We start from the raw sequence: 7,416 nt of genomic DNA on the forward strand, positions 1-7,416 counted from the left end.
TAGGGTTAAAGGAAAACTAGAGTTAATCATACTTGTGTTTTACTGTCTTTTCTAGTTCTCTTTCTGTGTTTTCCTTTTAGACATCTCCTACACAACATGCACTCCAAGTCATGCAGCACATAAAGGTCTGTCACCCACTGCAGCACCCACTAAAAACAAAACACAATCCCACAGTGTTGCCAACTCTCACGCTTATGGCACGAGATGCCCTCTTTCAGGTGCTGTCTCTCGCTCTCACACTGGCCAAATACAAAGAAAGCTACTGCTTGAACGAACGCAAAACGTTCAATTTACACTTACAGTTTACATCCATGTCAGCGAAAACACATATGCTTCACACACATCTTCACCCCTGCAGCACAGAAGATCAACACAATCAGCACAGTTTTAAGGGAAGCAACAGTTTTGGAGTGACCTTGACCCTTGGCATCCCATCACCAAATTCTTATCACTTCATTCTTAAGTCCAAGTAAGCGTTTGAGCTGAATTTGAGGAAATTCCCTAAAGGTGTACTCCAGATATTGTGTTAATAACAATAAGATGCACATATGGTCACAGTGACCTAACTTTTGACCACCAAATTCTAATCAGTTCATCTGTGATTCAAAGTGGGCGTTTGTGCCAAACTTTAAGAAATCCCTCACGCTGTTCTTGAGATAACACGTTAATAAGTATGAGACAGATTCAAGACCACAGAGACCTTGACCTTTGATGATCAAAATCTTATGAGGTCATCGTTGAGTGCCGTAATTTTGTGCCAAATCTGAAGACATTTCTTTAAGGTATTCTTGAGATATCTCATTCATGAGAGTGGGACGGAGAGACAGGCAGACAAACGGAAGGACAACCCAAAACATAATGCCTCTGGCCACAGCTGTTGCCTGCGGGGAGGCATAAAAAGACAGTTGTATAAGTTATACAGCAGAGAGAGAAAAGCTTGATGTTCAGACCTGGTTCTGTTTCGGCACTAACATCGGTCCTTAAAGATAACAGAGACTAGAAAGACAAAAGCTACAAATACAGAAACCTCTTCAGAATCACAAAACCTAAGGCTGAGTCTGTAATGGGATGAATTAATTGGCATTTTTGATAATCTTCAATCATAACCAAATGTGATTCAAGGTTTTGCAGAAACATCACTCTTGATGATCTGTTTATTGCCCACAGCTCTTTCTCTGTAGGATTCTGTCCTCTCAGTTTATTAAAGACCTGTTGCAATCATACAGCAGCAGGATCAATATGTGTGCTTCCACTTCAAAGAGTGGCTGAACACATTTGTTACACCAGTAGTCACTTCAATAATTATTCAAATCTCCCATCAGCTTCCGATAGTAACTGACCCTTTGTAATTCAGCTGGTAAGATATAAGACAGTTTTAAAAGCCAAATGTGCTGTTACATGGCAGCGGCCCTCAGGATGAATTTGGCTAAATGTGGGGACTTTTTTCCCCTTTATAGGTGAAATATGACAAGAAAAGAGTGACATGTTTACATGTACACATATACGCATAAACAAAATCGACATGATGTTGAAAAGACAATAACATAAAGCAGTTATGATGATTTATGTGATGATATGATAAGAGGCTGGATGAAGAGTTTAGATTAGGTAGGGTGTGTATGAGTAATGTGTGTGTGGATGTTTGGATGAGAGGCAGTAACATGTGTATGTGTTAAGTGATCCTCGATAGGTTGGTGTTTGGAGTAAGGAGGAGGCTTTGGGATGTGTGGTGGGAAAAAAAGCAAACACAGTATAAATGTTAAAGTGACAATAAATAAATGGTGTAATAGCAAAATCATTATAATGATACATAGAACATAATAGTAGGATAAAATAATAATAAAATAATTTTGTCGTCATTATATGCAATACAATATACTGTACAACCTCTCTGATGTTAAAACACATTTTATTGTATCATAAGTTAATGAGGCTGTTGCCTGAAGAGCTTGTCAAATAAAACAACTCAATGCTGCAGAGGTGACTGCTTGGGTGTCATAAGCCCACCTCTGCTTGAATAAGGAAATAAGGACAAGGGTGAGGCTTAAGAGTGTGTAGTGTTTATGGTTAAGGTAGTATCAATTGATCATAGAATGCAATGTTTCCCTAAAAGGTAAAAAAAAAAAAAAAACATGTGTCTAAGGTCTTATTCCTAAAATCAAACCAATGCAAGACTGAAACACTGTTTCAATTTACCAACTGGTCTGGTTTAAGATAACAGCAGCAAACCTCAAAACAGAAATTGCAAACAAAAGTCATGTGTTGAAAAGGTTGTTCAATTATTGGTTATAGACTACAAAAAGTCAGCTTTAAGAAAAAAAACTACACAAAAAACAATTAAATTATGAAATACTAGTTCAAATTAGCAAAATCATCCAGATTTGTTTTTGAAAACAAGTTAATACCAAGTCTCAAAGAACACAGATATTTCTTCAAAGTAATGTGGCCTGACTAAAAACAAGTACATTTCTCTGGATACAAGAAAATCTTTTAGAATTATTTTCTTGAATATTTAGGAATATATGCTTACATGTAGCAAATGCTATATCATTATATCTTATAACCAGTGCAGCTACAATAAAAAAGGTACATTTGTCTAGATACAGAGAAAAGATTAAGATTGATCTCTGACCTATTAATATCATCAGTGATTTATTTATTTATATTTCCCTCATTTGGGTCTCCTTCGTTTGGCTTTGATTATTCATGGAAAAACTCTTCAGGTCCAACTGGGTTTAGACAAGCCTGCCAAACTTACAATTTTCTGTCCCCCATAAGACAGGCTCTCCTGAACTATGATTAAAACCTATGATCCTACAATTCACAACATGTGTTCACTCCCGCCACGTGTCATGCCACTCTGCTCTGGACTCTCTCTTCAAAAAACAGGGCTTTCTGCCAGAAAGCCTTTTATTGGTTAGGTTCAGGAGAAAAAAAAATCATGCTTTAGGTTAAAATCCAAGGGAAGGCTTTCTGGCTACTACTACTACTACTACTACTACTACTACTACTACTACTACTTGTCAGTGTTAAATGAACAGCTTTATTAATTTGAACTGAATTGAATTTTATGAACACACAAGATGTGATAAAAAGTTAAGCATAAAGTTGCTCACAACCAGTAATAAAATTTAAGTTAAGAGCTATAATAACTCAAGATAATTAAGGGGGGAAAAAGGCTTGCAACAAGTGAAATGCTCTAACTCAAAAACTGACCACATCTTGTTGGACAAAAACAACCATATTTTGACTCAATTTAATTCTTGCTTAGATTTCACTCTTTGCAGTTAGCTGGTACAAAGACAATAAATGCCTTCTGACTGCTACTATATTAAATATCATGGAGGACCGTTATATTTATGTTGGTAATGATCTAGAGCACATATCAGCCTTCATAGGACTGTGCATATTAATGTCTTATAAGACAGCGGGCATTAAATTATTAAATAATGCAAGTATTTTGAGGAAGATGCTCAGCCATCAGAGAGTCTTATCACAGAAGATAACTGGCTCTGATGAGATCCGATGTCTTGTCCCCTACCACTCCAGATTTGGGTAGAAAACATGCAAATAGGCTACTAGATCACTAGTCTTCAAAGCAGAAATAAAAAATGTTTGGGTTTTGAATGAAATGACAAGAAATGTAGGGCTTTAGCCACCTCAGAATCATGTCAGTTAATTAACTCAGATTTGGATGTTCAACAGTGATCTGATTTATTCCATATAATGTTTAAAATGTTTGAACTGGTCCAGTGAGACGTTCAGTTTGACAGTAACATGTAAACAATTTAACGGCAAATAGGATATGTGCAACAACATTTTTTTAAGACACTAGACATCAAACAAAAGCCAGCGACTGAAGCATATTTAGTTGCTGTGAGCTTAAATTCATCACTTCTAAGCAGAAGAGAGAAGAGCTGGGCTGGGAGCCCAAAGTGCTGGTGCTTTTTCTCCTCTGTGCTGCTGCATCATGCACGCAGCTGCTTGTAACAAAGAGTAGCCTGAAAATGAAGAGCGTTCACTGTGCAGCAAAATCTGGGGACCACATTTCACAGCACACTGACTAGAAAAGAAAAAAAAAAGAGCGACTGCTTGACTTGAAGAACCATCGGTGGACTGAGGGGTCTCGGGCCAATGATTCGAGTCTTGTAAGGGCAAGCCCTAATATAAAGGTACACTTCCTGTGATAGGAGTGAATGTTCACACCAGAAGTTAACAAATTCTAAAGTTTCAGTACTACCCCTTCAAGGTGGACCAGTGAGCGAATGTTTGGTTCGCACTTGTTTGAGTCCGGCATTGCCAACAACCCAAATCAACCTCACCTTAGGGGTGAACGCTCCAAGGTTCGGCCCACCAGGACTAAACAAGGCTAACGTGAACACACCCAGTTTCATGAGCATTTCTAGCCAGAACTCTGGAGGCAAAAAGAATCTCATTGGGTGTGTTGCACCTCAGTGGGGGAGCTGAGGAATCCCAGCTTCTCAAAGTGCAGATTAGGCAAACTTACATGGGATAAAAGGAACTCTGGCCATACAGAGAAGAAGAAAATACATTCAAAAAGACATTAATTTTGCTAACGCTGCAGCTTCAGTGGTGCAGTGAAAACTAAATAGTAGCTTGAGGAGGGGTGACCATTATTTATTAACTTTTCTTTACCCACTACTTTCTGTCCTCTTTGGCTTTCCCATCCTCCCTTTTCCCTTCATGCCTCCATCTTTACCTTCCACCCTCTCTCACACCCTCTGTGTTTCTGCTCCTTCCCATCTTTCTCTCCCTGTTGCCCTCATTACTTCATCTCAGGACACGTACTCTTTCTTCACAACTTACTCTCCACCACCATCTATCTTTTCTTCCCCCTTAGCTGTTCCCACCTCTCTGCCTTCCATTTTCACTACGCAACCACACCTCTCCCCCATCCGCAGCTTCACCCATTCGTCTCGACCACAGCTTTTTTCCGTCAAACCTCCAGTCCACCCATGATCCACTTTTGTGTAGCTCTCTGATTACTTTGCCACCAATTTTCCTCACCCACCCAAAAAATCTTTCATTCCCTTCTTCTGCTTATTCATCTCGCCCATTTCTCTCTCCCTTTTCTTTTCATGATCTGGGTCATCCGCCCCTACACTTTTCCTTTTGTGTGACAGAAAGGCAGAGAAACAGACAAGCCACACACACACGCACACACACACACACACACACACACACACACACACACACACACACACACACAAATAATTTCCCTGTCTTCAAGTTTAATTCACACTTTAAAGCACTTTCCATCAATATGCAGCAAAGGATCAGGGCCATTACACCAATGCATCAAATCCAGATAATCATTCCTTTTCTTACAAAGGTAAAAGCAGAGCAAACATAATTGTGGACTGTGGGATTGGAGACCTTGAAAAGAAATAAAGCCTGATACACTTTCAGCTGAAGGCTGAAATAAAATCTGTAATGCAAAGAGTCTTTGGGCAGAATGCTCAAAAACACAAGTGGCCCACACTTTTCAGTCCACCTCCGTTCCATGGTCCACTGAGTCTGTGCAAAACTTTGATTAGATCCAAAAGAACCCGAGATAGAGTTTGAGCATGAACAATTTGTGCCATTTACACAGGGCTGCTGCTGGACATTTAGGAGCCCAAAGCATAATTACACCCTCTACAAACACACACATATGCGCATACTCTTTGCAATCTTCTTTAAAAAGGGCATATATTTTCATTATCAATGTTACAAATAAGAAAAACGCCAACTATAGAACAACGGTATAAACTGTATATTGTATATTGCACTGCAGGATCAACTGGAGGGATTGCTCTGGTCTCCACCAACACCTTCTCACTCCCAACTGCTCAAATACCGACAGTGGTCCTAATTTATGCTCATTATATGCATGTGTCTTCTGTCTCAAAATAAACTTCAAATTTTACAGTAACTATAGAAATTCCATTTTTTAATGCATAGAGGTTCTTTACAAAATAAACTTACAAAATACATATGTTTACTTCTTTGGTTTCACATGGGCAACGACAAGTGGTCCAAAAATTATGCCACCCAGCGCAATGAATACCAGCCCACTGACCAAGTGTCAGTATTTGATGAGCTGGGAGTTGGACTGGATTGTTTCTACAGTCTCACTTGTTGACAGGGCTGTGCAAATCACAAAAATAACTGTAATATCAGTTTCGCCCCAAGTTGTATTCCACAGAATATTGACAGGAGAGTGAAGTTTTGGTAAGTGAGCAAGAAAGAGAGAGTAAGAGAGAGAGAGGTGCCTCCTCCAGCACTTGATGCCCTACACATAGAGCGTGATACAAATGTACGTCATGCCAGCACTGCATTTACAAACCTTTAAACAAACAAGGAACTATAAATCTAACTTGATAGCACAAACATAAACCTCCAATCTATAAATGTCATTCAAAAAATGATGACATTTCGTTTGTATTGCAATCATTAAAATATACTTTCCAAACTTATTTTTAGTGATGAAATGAGAACACAATGTTACTGTTTGAATTTGAAGTTACAAGAGCAAAGGCACTACAACTAGTGTGGTTCAACACAAAAATATGTGTGAAAAAAAGAAAATACAAGTGAGATGTAAGGACTTCTTGACCCACAGTGCACCTGACTGGTTATTAATCACTTGGTTTTTGCAGCCTGTGTTGCTTGAAGAACACACAAGGTCATGTTTTGGCCTTGTTGCAGTTCTAAAGAACATGTTTGCCAATACTTTTGTTGATTACTTTTGCTGTCGACCTCACTTAACTTCTGGAGTGTTGACATAATTATATAACCATGAGCACTCGACTACGAAGCGGCAGAATGGCATCAAAAGAAAATCATTTTGATGTTCTGTTTATCAGTTCCTTTAAAAACCTTCCTCAGACTTAGAAGTACAGTATTTCTTTAAATGAGATGTCTGCGCACACTTCAACGAGTTAGCAAAGTTTCTTAAAAGGAAAAGTATATGCTGCCTTATAGTCTCACTTACACACAAGTGAGGATGGTGATGAGAACAACTGAGCATTAAAGGTTCTCTGACAACCAGGTGCCCCGAGCGATGGAAAGTACGTTAATCAGCCTAAGGGGACTTCAGGGTTCACCGGCCGCTGCCGGTGCTCCTGTCAACATGGCATTTCACACTGATGGTTCTTGATTAGCAGTTCATTTTCAGATGCAGAAAACACTGATAAAACTCAAAAGAAAAAACTGACAGAGAGAGCTGGAAACTTCGGCACTCAGTAGGAGCTTCTTTAATGTGGGCAATCACCTCCACCTTTCAGCGCAGCTCTGCAGCTGTAGTCAGCTTATACCCAGCAAATCCAGTAGCCAAAAGAGTGGCAGTTAAAGTTTACATCATCTGTCCAATCTCCAATGACAGTTGACTTACCTTCAAATGCGGATGTCACT

The sequence above is a fragment of the Plectropomus leopardus genome, chromosome 9 (assembly GCF_026936395.1).
Source record: "Plectropomus leopardus strain MGB_pleo_1.0 chromosome 9, ASM2693639v1, whole genome shotgun sequence".
In the NCBI taxonomy this organism is placed as follows: domain Eukaryota; kingdom Metazoa; phylum Chordata; class Actinopteri; order Perciformes; family Serranidae; genus Plectropomus; species Plectropomus leopardus.